The sequence below is a fragment of the Myotis nattereri genome (genome assembly GCF_964212035.1).
Source record: "Myotis nattereri genome assembly, chromosome: 2".
Lineage (NCBI taxonomy): Eukaryota > Metazoa > Chordata > Mammalia > Chiroptera > Vespertilionidae > Myotis > Myotis nattereri.
This window is the reverse complement of record NC_138076.1, coordinates 88,506,072-88,528,123: the sequence shown is the minus strand read 5'-3', so window position 1 is coordinate 88,528,123 and position 22,052 is coordinate 88,506,072. Positions and strand designations below refer to the sequence as shown.

Here is a 22,052-nt window from a genome sequence, read left to right as displayed (position 1 = left end):
TGTTCATTATATTCCACAAATAAGTGAGATCTTGTGGTATTTATCCGCTCTCCAGTTCCATCCATGCTGTGGCAAATGGTAAGAGTTCCTTTTTCTTCTTCCTCTTCTTAAAGAATACCTTTCAGCATTTCATATAATGCTGGTTTGGTGGTGAGGAACTCCTTTAGCTTTTTCTTATCCGTGAAGCTCTTTATCTGACCTTCCATTCTGAATGATAGCTTTGCTGGATAAAGTAATCTTGGTTGCAGGTTCTTGCTATTCATCTCTTTGAATATTTCTTGCCACTCTCTTCTGGCCTGCATGGTTTCTGTTGAGAAATCAGCTGACAGTCGGATGGGTACTCCCTTGTAGGTAACTGACTGTCTTTCTCTTGCTGCTTTTAAGATTCTCTCTTTATCTTTTGCTCTTGGCATTTTAATTATGATGTGTCTTGGTGTGGTCCTCTTTGGATTCCTTTTGTTTGGGGTTCTCTGCGCTTCCTGGACTTGTAAGTCCATTTCTTTCACCAGGTGGGGGAAGTTTTCTGTCATTATTTCTTCAAAAAGGTTTTCAATATCTTGCCCTCTCTCTCCTTCTGGTACCCCTATAATTCTGATGTTGGTACGCTTGAAGTTGTCCCAGAGGTTCCTTACACTATCTTCATATTTTTTGAATCTCTTTTCTTTTTTCTTTTTCGGTTGGGTATTTTTTGTTTCTTTGCATTTCAAATCTTTGACTTGATTCTTGGGATCCTCTTGTCTGCTGTTGGAGCTCTGTAAAGTATTCTTTATTTCAGTCAGTGTATGCATAATTTCTAATTGGTCCTTTTTCATGACCTCCATGGTCTCACCATACTCCTTGAGGGATTCATTAAATTTATCGGCGGTTTCCATAAAATTCTTGACAAACCTTATAAACGTGGCCTTGAACTCTATATCCAGTCGTCTGGCCTCCTCCGTTTCTGCCAATTGTGACCTGTTTCTTTGTCTCCGCATTTTGGCTGCTTCCCTGTGTTGATAGAGTGGCCTGCGCGCCAGGTGTCCTGTAGGGCCCAGTGGCTCAGCCTCCCCAGTTACCTGGGGTGGACACTCTTGGTGCACTCTTGGTGCCTCGCTTGTTGTAGGATCACTGGGAGGAATTGACCTCCAGGCCAATTGGCTGTGGGAAGCAGCTGTGTCTGAAGTGGGAGAATGGTCCCCCTCTGACCACTGGGTACAGTGGCTCCTGGATCTAAGGAGGTGCTAATTCAGCCCCTGCCTGAGGCCTCACAGCTGGGCGAAGAGGCTCAGCTGTGAAGCAATGCAAGCCGCTGCTGTGAAGCAATGCAAGCCGCTGCGGGGCCTTGGGCCTTCTCTTGGAAGTTCCGGGTCTGGCTGGCCCGGCTGCAGTTAGGCAATTATCAGGTTGCAAAGTTCTGGGGCATTCACATGTAAAAGCCTCTGCAGCAGCCCGGGTGGGGCGGGGTCTCAGGGAGTCAAAGGGCCTAGAAAGAAGCAATGGCTGATTCTCCGCGCCCGGAGCGGAGTCGCGCGTCTCAGTGTCCTGGCAATGGCTGCAAGCACCTCCGAGGGAAATCTGCCCCCAAGTTCGCCCGCTGCCGCCTGAGAGAGCAGCCTCTCCCTGTATGAGACCTGGGTCCCCAGAGACTTCCCAGAACCGGAGATCAGAGCAGTCGGGAGCTTGTGATTCAAAAAGACAGCCGCGTCCTCAGGTGCCACCCCCTTTCCGCGCGTGCGAGCCGCCGCCGTACCTCTGCACTCAGCCTCCGCAGCTCCTCTGGCTCTCAGCGTGCTTTTCTTTTCTTCTAGTTGTAGAAATTACACTCAGCCAGCCTTCCTGTTGTTCTGGACGATGTTTGCTCCGTCCTTTGGGCTAATTTTCAATTGTTGTGTGGAGCGACTATTTCCCGGTGTTTATCTATGCCGCCATCTTAGTTTCTCAATTATTGTATTCTTTTCCATATGAATAATTGGAAGCCTACTATTTCCTCACCCTGTGTATATATACATATACATGTATTTTATGATGTAAAAGTAATAGTCATTTCTGCTATAAAACTTGTTTTAAAAACAGAAATTTGTTCTAACATGATTAATATGTTAGGGAACAGTATGAGCATAATGCAGATTTCTCATTTGCCCTTGTGCAGTTTCATTCATGAGAAACACTACATGAATGCAGAAAACCATCCAATTGAACTAAGCCACAAGGAATACACAAAATACCCATATGCACACACCTACAACACCTACTAGCCATCTCATTGTACCACATATTAAATGTTACATCCATCCATATTTGATGTTAAAACTTTCCAGCTGATTTCAGATAACCCTATTTCTACTGTTTCAAAATAACACACAAGCTACAACTCTTCTAATACCCACTTTTACAAGCAATGTCAGGTCTATTTCAAGATGAAGTGCCATACTTATTGTAGTATTTATATATTTTCTGACCATTTAACATGTGTAAAACTTTGCTACTGTTTTTATTGGTTCCTACCTTTTTAAAAAATATTTTTATTGATTTGAGAGAGAGAGAAACATCGATGTGAGAGAAATATCAATCTGTTGCTTCCATCAGGCACCCAACCCAAAACCTGGACATGTGCCCTGACCAGAAATCAAACCAGCAGCCTTTTGGTGCATGGTATGATGCTCAACCAATTGAACATACTGGCCAGGGCAGGTTCCTACCTTTTATAAAAAACTAGAGGACCGATGCACGAAATTTGTGCATGGGTAGGGTCCCTAGGCCTGGTCTGTGATCAGGGCCGATAAGTGGGGCAACCAGCGTGGCAACCAGGGGGCCCCCTCTGACACCTGCCTTGTCCGGCCTGTTGCCACCCACTCGCCAGCCCCGCCCCCCACCACTGCGGTTGGTCGCCTCCCTCAGCAGGGTGATTGGGGGGCCCCACTGGCATCCACCTTTGCTGACCTGGGGCCTGCAGGCTGGGGGCAACTCCTGCGTTGAGTGTCTTCCCTCTGGTGGTCAGTGTGTGTCATAGTGACCAGTCCTTCCACCAGTCATTCCACTCTTCGGTTGATTTGCATATTAGGCTTTTATTATATAGGATGTCTCTGACAAATTTTTTGAGTATTGAGCTCTAACCCTGTATACCCCTTAATTCCTTTGGTTCGTATTGCATGATTTTATGTAGCATGGTGATTTTTGGCAAAACCTGACTATACATGTTAATTATAGATCATTTGAGAAACATACATGAATACAAGAAGGAAATAATCACCAATGATCCAACATTAACATTTTTGTAATCTTTCCATGTTCATATGGAAGGAAATGTTTATGTAAAAAAATACAATAAAAATTTGAGGCACATATTTTTTATTAAGTTTAGCATCTTGGATTTTTCTAATGAGATATTTTATAATAAACATATCCTAATTTCTTTAAATATTTTTAAGAACATGATCATGATATTCTATATAGATGAATGAGCTACACTCAATGTTTAGCAGGTATGCTTAATGCCCTATGCCTGTGCTGGTTGTGTGGACAACTGCTTTGTCTGGTCAACGCTCATGCCATATATAATCCTTCAGAGTATTATAGTATGATCCTTTGTATATCTGTGATGTCTGTGGTGACTTCTCTCTCATTTCTAATTTTGTTTATATGAGTCTTTCCCCTTTTTTCCTTAGTCATGGGTTTGTCAATTTTATTCATCTTTTCAAAGAACTTGTTCTTTGTTGTATTAATTTTTTGTGTAGTCTTTTTGTTTTCTATTTCAATCAGTTCTACTCTAATTTTTATTATTTCCTTCCTTCTGCTGACTTTGGGTTGCTTTTGTTCTTCTTTTTCTAGTACTTTAAGATGTAAAGTTAGGATGTTCACTTGTGATTTCTCTTGTTTCTTGAGATAGGCCTGTAATTATAGAAAACTTCCCTCTTATTACTGCTTTCACTGCATCCCAGAAGTTTTGATATGTTGTCTTATCATTCTCATATATCTCTATATATCTTTTGATCTTACCTTTTATTTCTTCTTTGACCAAGTTATTTTTTAGTAGTATGTTGTTTAATCTGTAAGTATTTGTGGGGTTTTTTACTTTCTTTTTGAGGTTGATTTCTAATTTCAAGGCATGTGGTCAGAGAATATGCTTGTATAATTTTAATCTTCTTTAATTTGTTGATGTTATTTTTGTGACCAACATATGGTATATCCTTGAGAATGTTCTGTGTGCACTGGCAAAGAATGTATAATCTAATGTTCTATGATGAAAGGCTTTGTAAATGTGAATTATGTCTATTTGGTCTAGTGCCATGGTCGGCAAACTGCGGCTTGCGAGCCACATGCGGCTCTTTGGACGCTTGAGTGTGGCTCTTCCTAAGACTTAGGAATACCCTAATTAAGTTGATAACAATGTACCTACCTATATAGTTTAAGTTTAAAAAATTTGGCTCTCAAAAGAAATATCAATCGTTGTACTGTTGATATTTGGTTCTGTTGACTAATGAGTTTGCCGACCACTGGTCTAGTGTGATTTGTTGATGATAGCCATTCTGACAGGTGTGAGATGGTACCTCATTGTTGTTTTGAGTTGCATCTCTCGGATGATTAGTGACTTTGAGCATGTTTTCATATGTCTCTTGGCCTTCCTTATGTCTTCTTTCGAAAAGTATCTATTTAGGGCCATTGTCCATTTTTTGATTGAGTTATTTATCTTCCTTTTGTTAAGTTGTATGAGTTCCCTGTAAATGTGGAGATTAAACCCTTATCGGTGATAACATTGGCAAATATGTTCTCCCATGCAGTGGGCTTTCTTGTTGTTTTGTCGATGGTTTCTTTTGTTGAACAGAACCTTTTTATTTTGATGTAGTAAAAACCACATAGTCATATCAATTGATGCAGAAAAAGCATTTGACTAAATCCAACACCCTTTCTTGATAAAAAACCCTCAGAAAAATGGGAATAGAGGGGTCATATTTCAACATAATAAAAGCCTTATATGACACATCTACAGCCAACATCATACTCAATGGGCAAAAACTAAAACTATTTCCCCTAAAAACAGGAACAATACAGGGATGCCCCCTCTCACCACTCCTGTTCAACATAGTTCTGGAAGTGCTAGCCATAGCAAGTAGACAAGATGAAGAAATAAAAGGCATCCAAATTGGAAAAGAAGACATAAAACTGTCCTTATTTGCAGAAGACATGATACTGTACATAGAAAACCCTAAAAACTCCATCAAAAAATTACTAGACTTACTAAATGAATTCAGCAATGTAGCAGGATACAAAATTAACGCCAAGAAATCTATGGCATTTTTATACACCAATAGTGAACTTACAGAAAGTGAGATTAAAAAAACAATCCCATTTACCATCGCACCAAAAAAAGTAAGATACCTAGGAATAAACTTAAATAAGAAGGTAAAAGACCTGTACTTGGAAAACTACAAAACAATCTATAGATTCAATGCACTCCCCATTAAAATACCAATGGCATATTTCACAGACCTAAAATGAACTTTCCAAAAATTCATTTGGAAAAAAAAAAAGACCCCAAATAGCTGCAGCGATCCTGAGAAAGAAAAAAGTAGGTGGGATCTCAATACCAGATATCAAGCTGTATTACAAAGCCACTGTTCTCAAAACTGCCTGGTACTGGCACAAGACAGACATATAGATCAATGGAATAGAATAGAGAACCCAGAAATCGACCCAAACCACTATGCTCAATTAATATTTGACAAAGGAGGCAAGAAGATACAATGGAATAAAGACAGTCTCTTCAATAAATGGTGCTGGGAAAATTGGACAGATACATGCAAAAAAATAAAACTAAACCTCCAACTTACACCGTACACAAAAAATAAACTCAAAATGGATAAAGGACTTAAATATAAGACAGGAAACCATAAAAATATTAGAGGAATTCACAGGCAGCAAATTCTCAGACATATGCCGAAGCAATTTCTTCACTAATACAGCTCCTAGGGCAATGGAAACTAAAGAGAAAATAAACAAATGGGACTACATTTAAAAAAATAGTATGGACATTTTAATGATGTTGATTCTACAAATCATGAACATGGCATATTATTCCTTTTGTTTATGTCTTCCTCTATCTCTTTTTTCAATGTCCTGTAATTTTCTGAGTACAAATCTTTTACCTCCTTGATTAAATTTATTCCTAGGTATTTTAAATTTTTTTTGTTGCCATGGTAAATGGTATTGTTTTTTTACTTTCTTTTTCTGTGAGTTCATTATTGGTATATAAAAAAGCCATTGACTTCTGGGTGTTTATTTTATATCCTGCTACATTGCCAAATTCATTTAGTAAGTCTAATAGTTTTTTGATGGAGTCTTTAGTGTTTTGTATGTATAATATCATGTCATCTGCGAATTATGACAGTTTCACTTCTTCTTTTCCAATTTGGATGCCTTTTTTTCCTTCTTCTTGTCTGATCGCCATTGCTAGTACATCCAGTACTATGTTGAACAGGAATGGTGACAATGGGATTTCTTTCTTGTTCCTGTTCTTAGGGGAAATGATTTGTTTTTGCCCATTGAGTATTGATGTTGGCTGTAGGTTTGTCATATATGGCTTTTATTATGTTGAGGTATGATCCTTCTATTCCCACCTTGCTGAGAGTTTTTATCAAGAAAGGGTATTGGATTTTGTCAGATGCTTTTTCTGCATCAATGGATATGATTATATGGTTTTTATCTCTAAATTTGTTTATGTCGTATATCACGTTTATTGATTTGTGGACAGTGTACCATCCTTGCATCCCCGGAATAAATCCCACTTGGTCATGGTGTATGATCTTTCTAATGTAATGTTGGATTTGATTTGCTAGAATTTTGTTGAGAATTTTGGCATCTATGTTTATGAGGGATATTGGCCTGTAATTCTCTTTCTTTGTATTGTCATTATCTGGTTTTGGGATTAGGGTAATATTGGCTTCGTAGAAAGAGCTTGTAAGTGTTCCTTCCTCTTGAATTTTTTGGAATAGTCTGAGGAAGATAGGTTTTATTTCTTCTTTGAATATTTGATAAAACTTCCCCATGAAGCCGTCTGGTCCAGGGCTTTTGTTTGTTGGAAGTTTTTTGATTACTGCCTCAATTTCCTCCATAGTTATCGGCCTATTCAGATTTTTTTATTCTTCCTGGTTGAGTTTTGGAAGGTCGTATTTTTCTAGGAATATGTCCATTTCTTCTAGATTGACCAGTTTGTTGGAGAAGAGTTGATCATAGTATTTTTTTTTTAAGTTATGTTGGTTTTTGTTTTTTTTTCCTAAATATATTTTATTGATTTTTTTTACAGAGAGAAAGGGTTAGGGTTAGAGAGTTAGAAACATTGATGAGAAAGAAACATCGATCAGCTGCCTTCTGCACTCCCCACTGGGTACGTGCCCGCAACCAAGGTACATGCCCTTGACTGGAATCGAACCTGGGACCCTTGAGTCTGTAGGCCAACGCTCTATCCACTGAGCCAAATGAGTTAGGGCAGTCATAGTATATTTTTATGATTCTTTGTATTTCTGTGGGGTCTGTTGTTATTTCGCCTCTTTCATTTCTGATTTTGTTTATTTGGGTCCTCTCTGCTTCTTGGTGAGTCTGGCTAGAGGTTCATCTATCTTGTTTATTCTTTCAAAGAACCAGCTCTTGGTTTCATTGATCTTTTGTATTGTGAGTTTTGTTTTTTTGTTTGTTTTTGTTTTTCTGATGCAAAAGCAAAGAGGCTTTATTCGAGCTAGCTCGGCTCCCCAACCACACTCACAAACACAGTGGCAAGCGGCAGAGAGAGAGCTGTATTGTGTTTTTTGTTTGTTTGGTTGGTCTCTATGTCATTTATTTCTGCTCTGATCTATATTATTCCTTCCTTCTGCTCACTCTTGGCTTTTCTTGTTGCTCTCCTTCTAAATCTTCAAGTTGCAGAGTTAGATGGTTTATTACCAGTTTTTCTTGTTTTTTGAGATAGGCCTGTAGAGCTATGAACTTCCCTCTCAGGACTGCTTTCATCGTGTCCCTTAGATTTTGGATTGTTGTGTTTTCATTGTCATTTGTTTCCAGGATGCTTTTTATTTCTTCTTTGATCTCTTTGGTAACCCAATCATTGTTTAATAGTATACTATTCAGCCCCCAAGTGTTTGAATTTTTGTGATTGTTTTTATTGTAGTTGATTTCTAATTTTATGCCATTGTGATCTGAGAAGATGCTTGATATGATTTCAATCTTCTTGAATTTGGAGAGAGTTTGCCTCTGTCCCAATATGTGGTCTATCTTTGAAATGTCCCATGTGCACTTGAGAAGAATATATATTCTGTAGCTTTGGGGTGGAATGTTCTGAAGATGTCGATTAAGTCCATCTGATCTAGTGAGTCATTTAGGATTGCTGTTTCTTTGCTGATTTTTTGTTTAGAGGATTTATCCAGTGATGTTAATGGAGTATTAAAGTCTCATACTATGATTGTATTGCTGTCAGTCTCTCCCCTGATATCTCCAGAAGTTTTTTTTAATGTATTTGGGTGCTCCTGCATTGGGTGCATATATGTTTACCAGAGTTATATCCTTTTGTTGTATCAATCCCTTTAGAATTATGAAGTAGCCTTCCTTGTCTCTTGTTATGGTCTTCACTTTGAGGTCTATTTTGTCAGATATAAGTATTGCTAATCCGGCTTCTTTTTCATTTCTATTTGCCTGAAAAATGTTTTTCCATCCCTTCACTTTCAGTCTGTGTGAGTCCCTTGTTCTGAGGTGGCTCTCTTATATACAGCATATACATATATGGGTCATGTTTTCTTATACATTCAGTCATTCCATGTCTTTTTATTGGAGCATTTAACCCATTTACATTTAATGTTATTATTGACTAGAGGCCTGGTGCACAAAAATTTGTGCACTGGCGAGGGTTGGGGTGGGGGGGGTGTCTCAGCCCCATTTGTGCCCTCTCAGTCTGGGACCCCTCGGGAGATAACCACCTGCTGGCTTAGGCCTGCACCCCGGGTGGCAGATGGCAGGCCCGATCCCTCGGTGCCTGCCCTGCCTCCCTGGGCCGCGCACACAGCAGAGCCGATCTGGGGGTTGGGGCACCGCCCCGGATCCCGCACACGGCAGGGCCGATCCGGGGGTTGGGGCGCCGCCCCGGGTCGGGTTGCACACAGGACGCCCGGATGGTGGCCGGGCAGGCCAGCGGATCGCTACTGCCCCGCCTGGCCATCCCGGATCGGGTTGCACACTGGACGCCCAGGCAGGCCGGCAGATTGCTGTTGTCCCGCCTGGCCACCCCGGGTCGGGTCGCACACGGGATGCCCAGATGGAGGTCGGGTGGGCTGGCCGATTGCTGCTGCACCACCCTGGGTCGGGTCGCACACGGACGCCCGCCACCCTGGGTCGCAGATAGCAGGCACGGATGGTGGTGGGGCAGGTGGGATGGCACTGTCCTGCCCTGCCTGCAGTATGCAAACTAGCCGCCATCTTCGTTGGCAGTTAATTTGCATATCACACTGATTAGCCGATGGGAGGCATAGCGAAGGTGCGGTCAATTACCATGTTGTCTATTATTAGATAGGATAGGTACTTGTTTGTAGCCATTCTATTCATTATGCCTATGTTCCTTCCTCCCTTTCTATTTCTTCTTTTTACAGCATTCCCTTTAGCATTTCTTGCATTGCTGGCTTGGTTGTGATAAACTCCCTTAGCCTTTTTTGGTCTGCAAAGCTCCTGATTTCCCCTTCAATTTGTTTTATATATTTCAGTGCTTCCTGGTTGGGTGCATATATATTAAGAAGTGTTATGTTTTCTTGATGTATTGTCCCCTTTGACCTTATAAAATGTCCATCTTTGTCTCTTGTTATCTTTAATTCTATTTTGTCAGATATAAGAGTGGCTATACCTGCTTTTCTGTGGATGTTATTTTCTTGGAGAATCATTTTCCACCCTTTTACTTTGAATTTACCTTTGTCTTTGTAGCTTAGAAGTGTCTCTTGAAGGTAGCATATTGTTGGGTTTTGTTTTTTGATCCACTCTGCCACTCTGTGCCTCTTTATTGGTGAATTCAGACCATTTATATTTAGGGTAATTATTGATGTATGAGGATTTCCTATAGCCATTTTATCTTTTGTTTTCTGGTAGCTCTGTGTATCCATTGGTTCTTTTCTTTTCTTTTTTTGTCTGTTGTTTCCCATACTCCTTTCTCTTCCTCTTTTTTTAAAGCTATGCTTCTTAATTTGGGGAGTTTTGCATGGTTACCATTAAGTTTATGAAAAATAAAGTTGTTACATATAATTTTTTTTCTTTTGAGTGTGTCTAATCTCAATCCACATTTGCCAGTTTGGACCTTTAACCCCTCACCTTTTATGTTTTTGTTTTCCTGAATTATCCGTTTTTATGCTGTAAGTTTTTGGTGATCTTACTCATAGTGTTTTGACCTTATGCTTTTTGTTTCCAGTAGAATAACTCCCTTGATTATTTCCTGCAATAGGTTTCCTGGTGATAAATCCCCTCAGCTTCTGTATGTCTAGAAAAGTCTTTATTTCTCCTTCATATTTAAAGGTTAACTTCACTGGATATATATATATATTTTTTGGCTGATACTTTTTTGCTTTATTCATTTGAATATTTGGTTCCACTCTCTTCTGACTTGTAGAGTTTCTCTTGAGAAGTTGGATGATATCCTATAGGTTTTGTAAGTCACCTCCTTCTTTTCCCTGGTTGCTTTGAGAATTTTTTCTTTGTCAATAATTTTTGACTGTTTCAATACAATGCACCATGGAGAGGGTCTCTTTGGATTGAGGTAACTAGTTGTTTTGCTTGCTTCTTGGATTCAGGTATCGTGTGTGTGTGTGTGTGTGTGTGTGTGTGTGTGTGTGTGTGTATTGATTTCAGTGAGGAAGGGAGAGGGAGAGAGAGAATAGAAACATCAATGACGAGAGAGAATAATTGATCGGCTGCCTCCTGTACACCCCACACTGAGGATTGAGCCCCCAACGGGGCATATGCCCTGACCAGGAATCAAACCATGACCTCCTGGTTCATAGGTCGATGCTCAACCACTGAGCCACACTGGCGGGTCTCAAAGGATCTAGTTCTTCCCATAGATTTGGGAAGTTATCATCCACTATTTATTTAATAAACTCTCCATTCCTTTTCCCCTCTCTTCTTCATCGGGTATGGCTATAGTTCTTATATTGCTTTTCCTGATGGAGTCAAATAGTCCTCATAGAGTTCTTTCTTTCTTTGTGTTTATGCTCAAGTCTCTCTCCTTCCCTTTGCATCATTTCTAGATTCCTGTCTTCGATGTCACTAATCCTTTCCTCCATCTGGTCTGCTCTCCTTCCTATGCTTAGTAGTTTGCTCTTAATCTCCTTAATTGCGTGCTTCATTTTCAAGAGACCTGATTGGCCCATTTATTTATTTATTTATTTATTTATTTATTCATTCATTCATTCATTCATTCATTCATTCATTCATTTTAATCCTTACCCGAGGATATTTTTTCTCATTGAATTCTAGAGAGAGTGGAAGGGAAGGAGGAGGGAGGGAGGGAGGGAGAGCGAGAGAGAGAGAAACATTGACATGAGAGAGACACATTGATTGGTTGCCTCCCGCACTAGCCCCTACCCGGACTGGGTTACCTGCAACCAAGGTACGTGTTCTTGAACAGGAATCAAATCCACAACCCTTCAGTCTGCAGGCCAACAATCTAAGCACTGAACAAACCAGCCAGGACTGATTGGTTCTTTTTTAAAGTTTCAATCTTTGCTAAAGTATTCATTTTTTTCATTAATTTGTTTTCTGAGTGCATTGAACTCCCTTTCTGTATTTTCTCACATCTTGTTAAGTATTTTCAGAACGGCAATCTTGAATTCTCTGTCATTTTATTCATATGTTCCAGCTTTCTTTCTGCAGATTTTTCATTTTCTTCCTGAGCTTCCTCATTACTGTGGTTATTCATGGTATTTGCTGGTCTCCTTTGTCTAGGCCAGTGGTTCTCAATCTTTTTTTGGCCATGCCCCACCTAAGCATCTCTAAAATCCTGATGCCCCCCTGTGACATATCATTCTCATTATTCAAAAAGTGAACTCCTATTCATGTGTAGGAAGCCTTAAAGGCCATTAACTTGGTCTAAACAAGCTTCCAAAGAACATGGCATCCATGAAAGAGAAAAATAAAAGAACGAAAGGACAGTTGAAGTACTGAGGAAGAAATCACTAAGAAGTTGTTGAAAAAATAATAATATGAAGTGATATCAAAAAATTGCAAATAAAGTTTCAAAACATATAATAGACAAATGAAATGTATAAATATGTCACAATATATATTTATATAGTGTATATGAGGCCCCTAGAGCCATAAGAAATGCAAAAAATTCACTGTTAATAACTCATTCTTGAATTTCCCCCCTTAAAATTCAAATTGCCCCCCTGTGAGGCGTGTGCCCCACGTTAGGAACCACTTGTCTAAACATACTAATATATTATATTGTATTATTGTCCTTTATCTAGCAGCTTTCTCCGAAGAGGTCTTTCTATTATTTTTCCAGTAGGTGGTGCTGAAGCACAAGATTTTTACCTCTGTGACCTACCAGAGTTGCTCTCCTTAGCTTCTGTAAGATAGTACAGCCCCACTGCTTTGGGGTGGGGTTTGTTTTACACTCACTGTAATGGAAACCCTGTAGAGTGCCCCCCACGCACCCCACCTAGGGATCAATCAGAGAGGGAAACAATTGCAATTGCAATTCTATTGCAGTAACTGTCAGTTAGCAGGTAATATGCTCCTCTACCTGACACCAAGGACAACTAGAGGAGAGCTTTGGGAGTCTAAGGAGTGGCAGTGCTCTGTGGCTCCATTTCTTTGTCTGAAATACCACCACCCAATGGCGGACAGCCACGGCAGAACCCCTATGCTGTGTCCTTGCCCGGGTGACTCTGCTGACTTAGCTGCTGTTCGCACTGCTCACCCTGCTGGAGAGCCCACTGAAACTCTCTGTTTCTCCCAGCCCATGGAAGACCTGCTACCACTGGTTTCCTCCCCTCTCCGGCCAAACTGATTGCCAGCTCCTGGTCGCAGGGCTGCGTAGGTGGCCATTTGAGTTCTCCTCCCTTCTTGCCTCCCTGTTTATTCCTAGTTGCCCATCTTTAGATGCTTCAATGCATGGGTCTCTCAGGCCTGCTTCTATATTGACAGGGAGTCCTTAGTTGAGTTATAGTTGATCAACTTGTTGAAGTTTCAAAGGGAGAGGCCGAGTGGATCTCTCATGCCACTATTCCTCTGACCAAGGTTCTTTAAAATATATATATATATATATATATATATATATATATATATATATATATATATATATAATTTCAGAGAGAAAGGGAAAGTGAGAGATAGAGAAACATCAATGATGAGAGAGAATCATTGATCGGCTGCCTCCTGCATGCCCCCTACTGGGGATCAAGAGCGCAACCGGGTGTGTGCCCTTGATTGGAATCAAACCCGGGACCCTTCAGTCCCGAGGCCCACACTCTATCCACTGAGACAAACTGCCTAGGGCAGGGGTGGGCAAACTTTTTGACTCGAGGGCCACAATGGGTTCTTAAACTGGACCGGAGGGCTGGAACAAAAGCATGGATGGAGTGTTTGTGTGAACTAATATAAATTCAAAGTAAACATCATTACATAAAAGAGTACGGTCTTTTTTTTCAATAGTTTTATTCATTTCAAAAGGGCCGGATCCGGCCCGCGGGCCGTAGTTTGCCCACGGCTGGCCTAGGGCTTACCAAGGTGTTTTGTTTTGTTTTTCATTTTCAAGTATTATGAGGGTTTTTTTTTTAAAAAGAACCTTTACTTATCCCTTGAAGAAATTTTAAGGTATTTTATCATCTTGCGTCCAGAAGATGAAGCTTGTACTATGTTTCCTTTGATAATTTATTGATTTCTTTGTGGTCTATTATAAGGTCACTTTTTGTAATTCCTTTGTATGCATCTTAAAAATGGTGTTTAGCAGGTATCAAATATAAACTGTACACAATCATAGGTACTCAGTCTTATTATATATTTTGAATACCATGCCTTTATTTTGTGGCTTAGAATCCTAGTAAATATAACATCTCCCAATTTGAAAGTGATTTATGAAAATTAACCTTGTAGTTATTCCAAGTGTCTATACCCCCATTACAAATTCTGAATTTCTTCAGTTATTTCAGAACTCTTTCAGTGTAATTTTAGACTCAGCAAGATACTGGGCATTTAATTCCTTTTCATGATTTGGGATTATCTCCATTTCTTTAAAAATCCTATATAATAAAGAGGTAATATGCAAATTGACCATCACACCCTCACACAAGATGGCCACCATAAGATGGCCTGTAGGGGAGGGCAGTTAGTGGTGACCAGGCCAGCAGGGGAGGGCAGTTGTGGGCAATCGGGCCGGCAGGGGAGGGCAGTTGTGGGCAATCGGGCCGGCAGGGGAGCAGTTAGATGTCAGTCAGGCTGACAGGGGAGTGGTTAGAGGGTGACCAGTATGGCAGGCAGAAGCAGTTAGGGGCAATCAGGCAGGCAGGCAGGTGAGCTGTTGGGAGCCAGCAGTTCCGGATTGTGAGAGTGATGTCCGACTGCCGGTTTAGGCCCGATCCCTGTGGGCAGTCGGACATCCCCTGAGGGGTCCCAGATTGGAGAGGGTGCAGGCTGGGCTGAGGGATACCACCCCTCCCCCCAGTGCATGAATTTTGTGCAGCGGGCCTGTAGTAGGAAATAAAACTCTAGCCTTTGCCAGTGTGTCTCAGTTGGTTGGGCATCGTCCTTGCATGGAAAGGTTGCCAGTTTGATTCCCTGTCAGGGCACATGCCCAGGTTGTGGGCCTGATTCCTGGTGGGGGCATGCAGGAGGCAGTCAGTCAGTGTTTTGCTCTCACATTAATGTTTCTCTCTCCTATCTTCCTCTCTCTAAAAATCAATAAAAATATTTTTTTAATGAAAAAAAAATCTCTAAATTTTACAAAACTACCAAGTGAAGGAATAATCAGCAGACTAATCTCTAGTCTTCTTTGATGACTAGTTCTTATGTGTTAAGATGTGAATTACCTTATAATATATTTAAATTTTAAAAGTCTAAATGAACTAGATTAAGAAACGTGTATATAAATAAATAAATCTGCTTATACCATTCATGTGCATTTAAACAAAAGTGTGCATATTAGGAAATACATATTAAATGTATGCTATATAGATTAAGAAGTAATCCACACTGTATTTTCTTGTTTTTCTGAAGGATTGTAAACAACTGCTTAAAGATATTTATCTTGCCCTAGCAGTTTTGGCTCAGTGAATAGAGTGTTGGCCTGCAGACTGAAGGGTAGCAGACTTGATCCCCAGTTGATGTTTCTATTTCTCCCTCACCCTTCCTCTCTGAAATCAATGAAAATATATTTTTAAAAAATTAAAAAAGTGAAGATATGTACCTCTTACTTTATTTAAGCTCATATTCTTAGACATAGTTCAGTTCTTCAGAGAGTAGGATTAAACTAATAATAGGGCTAATAACTAATTTTATCATGTCTATAATTGGGGCATAGTATTGGTCATTAGAAGAACCCAAGAATGTTGATTGGTAACACACAGTAGGAGACAGAGTACCCAAAACTCTCTGGAGCTAAGGAGTTAGGACAGAATACTCTAAAACAGGCTCTCACGAGCATTCTCAGAGACCCAGCACATACTCCAACCTGAGTACATCGCCTCCTAATTCCAAAGACTCCGGCAAATGCTACCTACACCTGTCACCAACCATCTCACTCAGCTTTCTACCTAATTCCTCATTCCCAAACCTTACAAAGAGATCCATAATTTTAGGATATTTTACTCTGTAATTATATGTGTATAATAATGAAAAAAAATTTGTAGCCTTTAGCTTTTTAAATTTTCATTGAAGAGGTATTATACATCCTGACCAATAATGCTTATATATGTGTGATGGGCGGTAGGGGGAGGAGACTTTCTAAAGTTTAAAAAAGTAGAGATATGTACCTTTTACTTTATTTAAGCTCATATTCTTAGACATATTTCAGTAACAAAGTAATTACATTAGGTTTGCACATGAATGGTATAAGTAGATTTATTTATTTATTTATTTATTTATTTATTTATTTAAATCCTCACCCAAGGACATCCCTATTGATTTTAGAGAGAGGGGGAGGGAAAGAAAGAGAAAGGGAGAGAGAGGAGGGGGGGAAAGAGAGAGAGAGAGAGAGAGAGACAGACATTGATGTGAGAGAAACATCGATCGGTTGCCATCCCATACATGCCCCAACCAGGGATTGAGCCTACCGCCTATGTATGTTCCCTGATTAGGAATCAAACCCACAATTTTTCAGTGTATGGGACGACACTCCAACCAACTGAGCTACACTGGCCAGGGTTAAGCTGTTCTACTTATTACCTTTAGTGTCAATATTTTTTATATTCTCTATAATTTTCTCTTTTATAATCTCAAATGTTGATTCTAAATTTCAAAATATACCCTAAAAATATATATACCCTATTTAAAAATACATTGTTTTCACAAAATTAATCTTTAAATTATGAATACTCTAATTCTAAAATCTCCTTAGGTTTTAAATCTCAAGATTAATTTTTTAAAGTATTTTAATTTCAAGGTGAAATATTTGAATACTTACTTGCTACACTTTCTTATTATGATTGGGAATAACATCTTCCCTAAGGAACTAGTATATTGGCAGATGAATCTGTTATTATCACTTTCAACATACCTTTATTAGAAACCTTTATTTACACTTTTAAACAAGATGGTCAGACCAGTTTAATCGGTTGACAAAACCCCATGCATGAATAAGTATAGGACTTAAAGGGGAAAAAATGTAATGAGAAAAAGGTTTTGTCTATCCCTAGACTCTTTTTTTGGCAAAGAATGAAGGTTGCCTCAGCTTAATTGTCTTATACACATTCTTGTGACGTTGCAAGATTTGTTCAGAGGAAGAAAAAGAGGGAGGTATGACTGTGTGGTTATGTTTCTAAAAAGGGTGTTAGAGAGGGAGAAGAGAACACATAAGCAAGCTGGTTTGACCAGAAACAGAACTGCCTGTGACAGATTAAAAGCAATGCTTGGAATCTGAGAGCAAGCAAAGAGAGTGGAAATTTACAGCTGCCTTGTGTGAGTGTTCAAGTGATCCTATTCTGCTAATGTTTTTCGGTGGTAACTGTTACTCTTCAAAGACAGAGGCAGAAAGTCAAGACTGGATTGTGGAAACTCTTTTCTCTGCCATGCTTTGGTAATAGGAATCACTCTGTTTTGAATGGAAGATAAAGGCTACTTCTTCTGAAGTCCTTTTAGCCCACGAGAGAGCTGTCTTCAGCACCTCACCATGTGTCTACTTGTTGTTGCTTAGACAAGCCTGGGATTTCTATAACATTTGGTGAGTATCAACCAGGTTATCTATACCAGCTCATAGAAATGGAATTGATATGGTAAACTTCAGTTTCAGTTAAAGTTTTACAGTTATTGCTTATATATTCATTTTAAATCATGTTGTTACCTTGTTTCTTTGTAAATGATAAACTGCTGTTACTAGGAGAGGTTTAAAAAAACAAAGACTACAAAACAATACTCCTCTGTTGCCTAAGACACTTGAACCACTACCAACTATTCTCTGTCTGTGAAATATCTTATTTTGGAAACGGGTTTTTATTTACAGGTTTCCAAAAATAAAATAATGGCAGTATATCATTTTTCACCTTACTCTTTCAACTTAATGAAAATTCAAAAGTTATATTTTTCTGCCTAGTGTCAGTAAATTTAAAATTACCATTGTGATATTTGGTATTTTCAGTTATTAAATTACAGAATTCTCATGATTCAAGTGGCACATGACCCTTGAAAGTTCCATAATAAAAATAAAATTAGACAATTTACATGTTAGATTTACCATTTGTTACAAAATGAATGCACATGGATTTTAAATTAAGGAATAATGCAGTTGTATTGTTCTTATAGCTGATACCAAGCTCTCACATAATGGTCCACTGGAGAACTAGAATAACCAGATGCACATATATGTAAGAAAGCAATAGAGCAGAAAAAAGAAAAAGAAACTCTTAAAATATGTATTCACATTCTGATATAAACTTAGCATAGCAGAGTGTATGCTAATTTTACATATCTCATTTTAAGGGCATCAAGGGAAGGCGTGTAATCATTCTTCTGCTGGAGGAAGGAAGTATATATTGTTAGCTGCTAAACTGAGTCATTGTGTAAAGATGTACCATTCTAAGCAAAGTTTCTAATCTGCACTTTGCCAGCCTCAAAAAATGTCCTTACTGATTCAAGTAAGTTCTTTTAACAGAACAACTCAGCTGAAATGAAAACTTCAGCAGACTGTCAGTACACATATTAAAAGGATTTGTACCCTAGACATAATATAAAATGGCTATCCTTTCTCTAATATTTCCTCTATGTATATGGAAGCCAGTAGAACAGGTTTTGTTTTGTGGGATTTTTTTTTTTTTTAGCTTGTTGATCTATGTATAATAAGAAGCTCAGCTAGTCTGTGGAAACCTTTTCTGGACAAGGATCTTGCATTTAAAGTCAAAAGTAAATACAATAGAGATAATATCACAAACCAACTTTTACTTCTTTACAGAATTTCCCACACTCAGTCCTTCTTGGACTGATAGAAGACTGGCACACAACTTCATAATCTTGAAAATTATTTTAAACTAACAATTCATTGTTATTATGTTAGTGGTGGCACCATTTCTTAAGCTCGTATAGAAATAAAGAATAAGTTATGCCCAGTTTACAAATATTTTGTATTTGAGAAGTTTTTTTGTGAGTCGGTTGTTGAGAATTTGGGACCCATGTTCCTTGGGAATCAATTTAACAAATTATTGTTGGCTTTTATTATAGCCTAAGAATATGTTTTACTCACATGGTAGCAAAACCATTGCCATCCTGAAAAATACTAGAAAATTAGTTTTAGTGATGAAACTAAATATAAAAACAATTATGTTGAATGAGACATTATCTTTATCCTAACTATTAATGCTTGAAGAAAAGCAAGTTTACTAAGAGATGGATGGATATTTGGAAGAATGCTTATAAATTGGATTTCTAGCTTCAAGAGCTTTTCAAGATTAATTGCACTGTTTATGAGATCTAAGCTCATGTAAAATCAGTGATTATTCTTTTCCTTGCTACAGAAATATTTCTAGCCATTGCTTTTATGCTTATCATTTATTTCAGCGGTCTAGCCCAGTGTTCTGACACATAAGTAGGTATCTAATAAATAGATACAAGATGAAGACTAAACTCTTTATTTATTTCACAAAAAATGGAACGGAGTAATTTTTCCAGATTATTCTAAAAAGTAGAGGGGGTTAAGGGCACATAGTTTTCATTATGAGAGAGATGACCTGACAAGAACTGATTGAAATGTGAGACTCTAACAAAGCAATGTACTAGTAATACAGAATAGACCTAACTATTAAGCGAAAAAGAAAAGAACGTAGGATAACTTGTTGGTAATCCTGAATGAGTAGGGATGCTGATGAGGGAAAGCAATTTACCAGCTAGGTATCTTGAGTACATAAGACATTCTGAAGTAAGGTATCAACTTTAACTCAAAAGAATTATGTATTTGCCTGTGTGTACTAGGACCCATAAGAAGAAATGTGGCTTATTTGGAAAATTCCAATTAGGTTGCAAATTAAGGTTAGTTACTCTAAAAGTTCCTCTAAAGTGCCAAGATATAAAATTTTTAAATTAGTAATGCAATGAACAGATATAAAAATCAATAACAAAATAAATAGGCAATGAATGAAGATTACACTTATATTGTATGATCCTTATATTGTACAGAAAGACTTTTCCATTTGATTAAAAAACACTACACTTTCTTTGTTAATTTTTTATAAATTAAAATAAACCTACCACTACATGAAAAAAATTCAGAGAAGTTCAGGAATTACAATTCTTTTATGTGGCAAATTATTTAAAAAGTAATTCTTTTGAGTATTCCTAAATGGTATACAATAGTTGCTTAATAAATATTGATTGATTGATTGAATAAAATAAGGTGAAATAGTTTAGACAGTTTTTCATTTCTAAGATATGGATCTCTGTTTACATATACATGTACATATGTATTTAAAATGTAGCTTAAAGATAATATTTACTGATATTTCTTTAGCAAGCGGAAAAAGCTATCAAATGCTTTTTCATTGTGGTCCTACTTAGTATTCCATCAGTAATGAAAATAATTGATTTAAGCTGAAATCTTTACTGCTTTTGAATGATATAATATACTTTTCAGTTTTGTGACGTATATGTCTTAAGCTTCTAGCAAAAACTCTTCTAGGCTTTTGCACCTTTGGAAATATGAAAGTCTATATTAACCTACCCAGCCAGAAAAACTACACACCTGGAAATCTATAGGATGCAAGTTATCTTCAGCTAAATTACTTTCATCTCTACTCTCCCATGTTAATGTTTTTATAGATTGACAGTTCATAGACAGGCACAAGGGCTTACTGAAGCTATGAAATAGTTATATTTCACACTATAACCAAAAGCCTTGCCTTAATACCAATAACAGTATCTAGTCAAAATTTGGTGATTGTTATGTATGTACTTAGAGTAAAGACTAAAAATAAAAGTGAATTTTGAGTTTCCTTTGATAATTCTGTTGTGAAGAATAACCATTGTGAATTTCAGAGATCTGATGTTTGATTACAGTTACTAGTTTTTATTTTGTTTTAATTTTTAAAATATTTTTATTGATTTCAGAGAGGAAGGGAGAGGGAGAGAGCGAGAGAGAGAAACATCAGTGATGAGAGGGAATCATTGAGTGACTGCCTCTTGCACACCCCATACTGGGGATTGAACCCTTAACCTGGGCATGTGCCCTTGACTGGGAATCGAATTGTGACCTTCTGGTTCCTAGGTCAACGCTCAACCACTGAGCTACACCAGCTGGGCTACAGTTACTAGATTTCGAGAATACTAACCTAGCTTCAGATCTCCGCTATAAATTGAGATTATAAAATTTGAATGTAAAATTATTATTTATTGACAATCATTAATATCTAATAGGTGTAGAAAATTTTAGCTCCAACAAATGACTGGAGCTGTCAACAGAAATGTTACTAATGAATGAAAATTACTGGTTGTTTTTTCTGGAAAAGTCATCATAGCAAGTGATTGAACTCCCCATCTCCCGGTCGAACTCCCGAGGGCACACTTTGCCAATTAGCCTTTTATATATATAGATTAACCCTCTACCGTTTATATTCATATCACAGAATTTCTCTTATTTGCCTATAATTTTATTTCATCCATAAAAATTCAAAAATTTTATTAGATTTGTAGCATATTTATATGGACTCTGACATGTCAGTCTTTTTCTTTGAGATTATTTTATCACTTCTAAAAATAGACAATTTTACATCAAGAAATTTGGCCTGGCCTGTGTGGTTCAGGGTTGAGCACTGACCTATGAACCAGTCAGGGCACATGCCCTGGTTGTGGGCTAGATTGCCAGTAGGAGGGCATGCAGGAGGCAGCCAATCAATGATTCTCATCATTGATGTTTCTATCTATCTATCTATCTATCTATCTCTCCCTTACTCTCTGAAATCAATGAAAATATATTTAAAAAAAAAGAAATTTGACAGTCACTTGTAACTTATTTTAACATCTGTATCTGGGCTCTTTTGTTCTATTGGTCTGTTTTTCCTGTGCACGTTTTACTTAAAATTTGTTGTCCTTGCTTTTTGGTATGCCTAATATAGTTACCAAAAAATTTTTTGACTTGCGATTGGAATTGTATCAAACCAAAGGCTTGTGGAATAATTGACATTTTAATGATATTTAATTTTTCTATTTAAAACAAGATAGGTTTTTCTGCCCAGCTGGTGTGGCTCAATGGTTGAGCATAGACCCATGAACCAAGTTTGATTCATGGTCAGGGCAAATGCCTGGGTTGCAGGCTAAATCCCCACTGGGGGGTTGGGGCGGGGCTTTGCAGGAAGAGCTAATCATTGTTTCTATCTCTCTATTCCTCTCCCTTACTCCCTCTCTAAAAATTCAATAAAAAAATA

The 22,052-nt window shown here is 38.2% G+C and overlaps 1 protein-coding gene across 8 annotated transcripts in view; it reads left to right on the top strand.

Annotated features, from left to right (window-relative positions):
* The window catches only part of CAB39L (calcium binding protein 39 like), a 151,868-nt gene that overhangs the window by 24,069 nt on the left and 105,747 nt on the right, over nucleotides 1–22,052 (top strand). For 2 of the 8 annotated variants that reach the window (XM_081082798.1, XM_081082799.1), the window contains one exon: nucleotides 17,235–17,371. The exons of 3 other annotated variants lie outside the window; for them this stretch is intronic. The gene's annotated coding sequence lies outside the window, so the exon portion shown is untranslated. Of the gene's footprint in view, nucleotides 1–17,075; nucleotides 17,372–22,052 lie in introns of those variants that run through there. 3 more of the 8 variants (XM_081082797.1, XM_081082803.1, XM_081082801.1) reach the window with 2 other exon arrangements.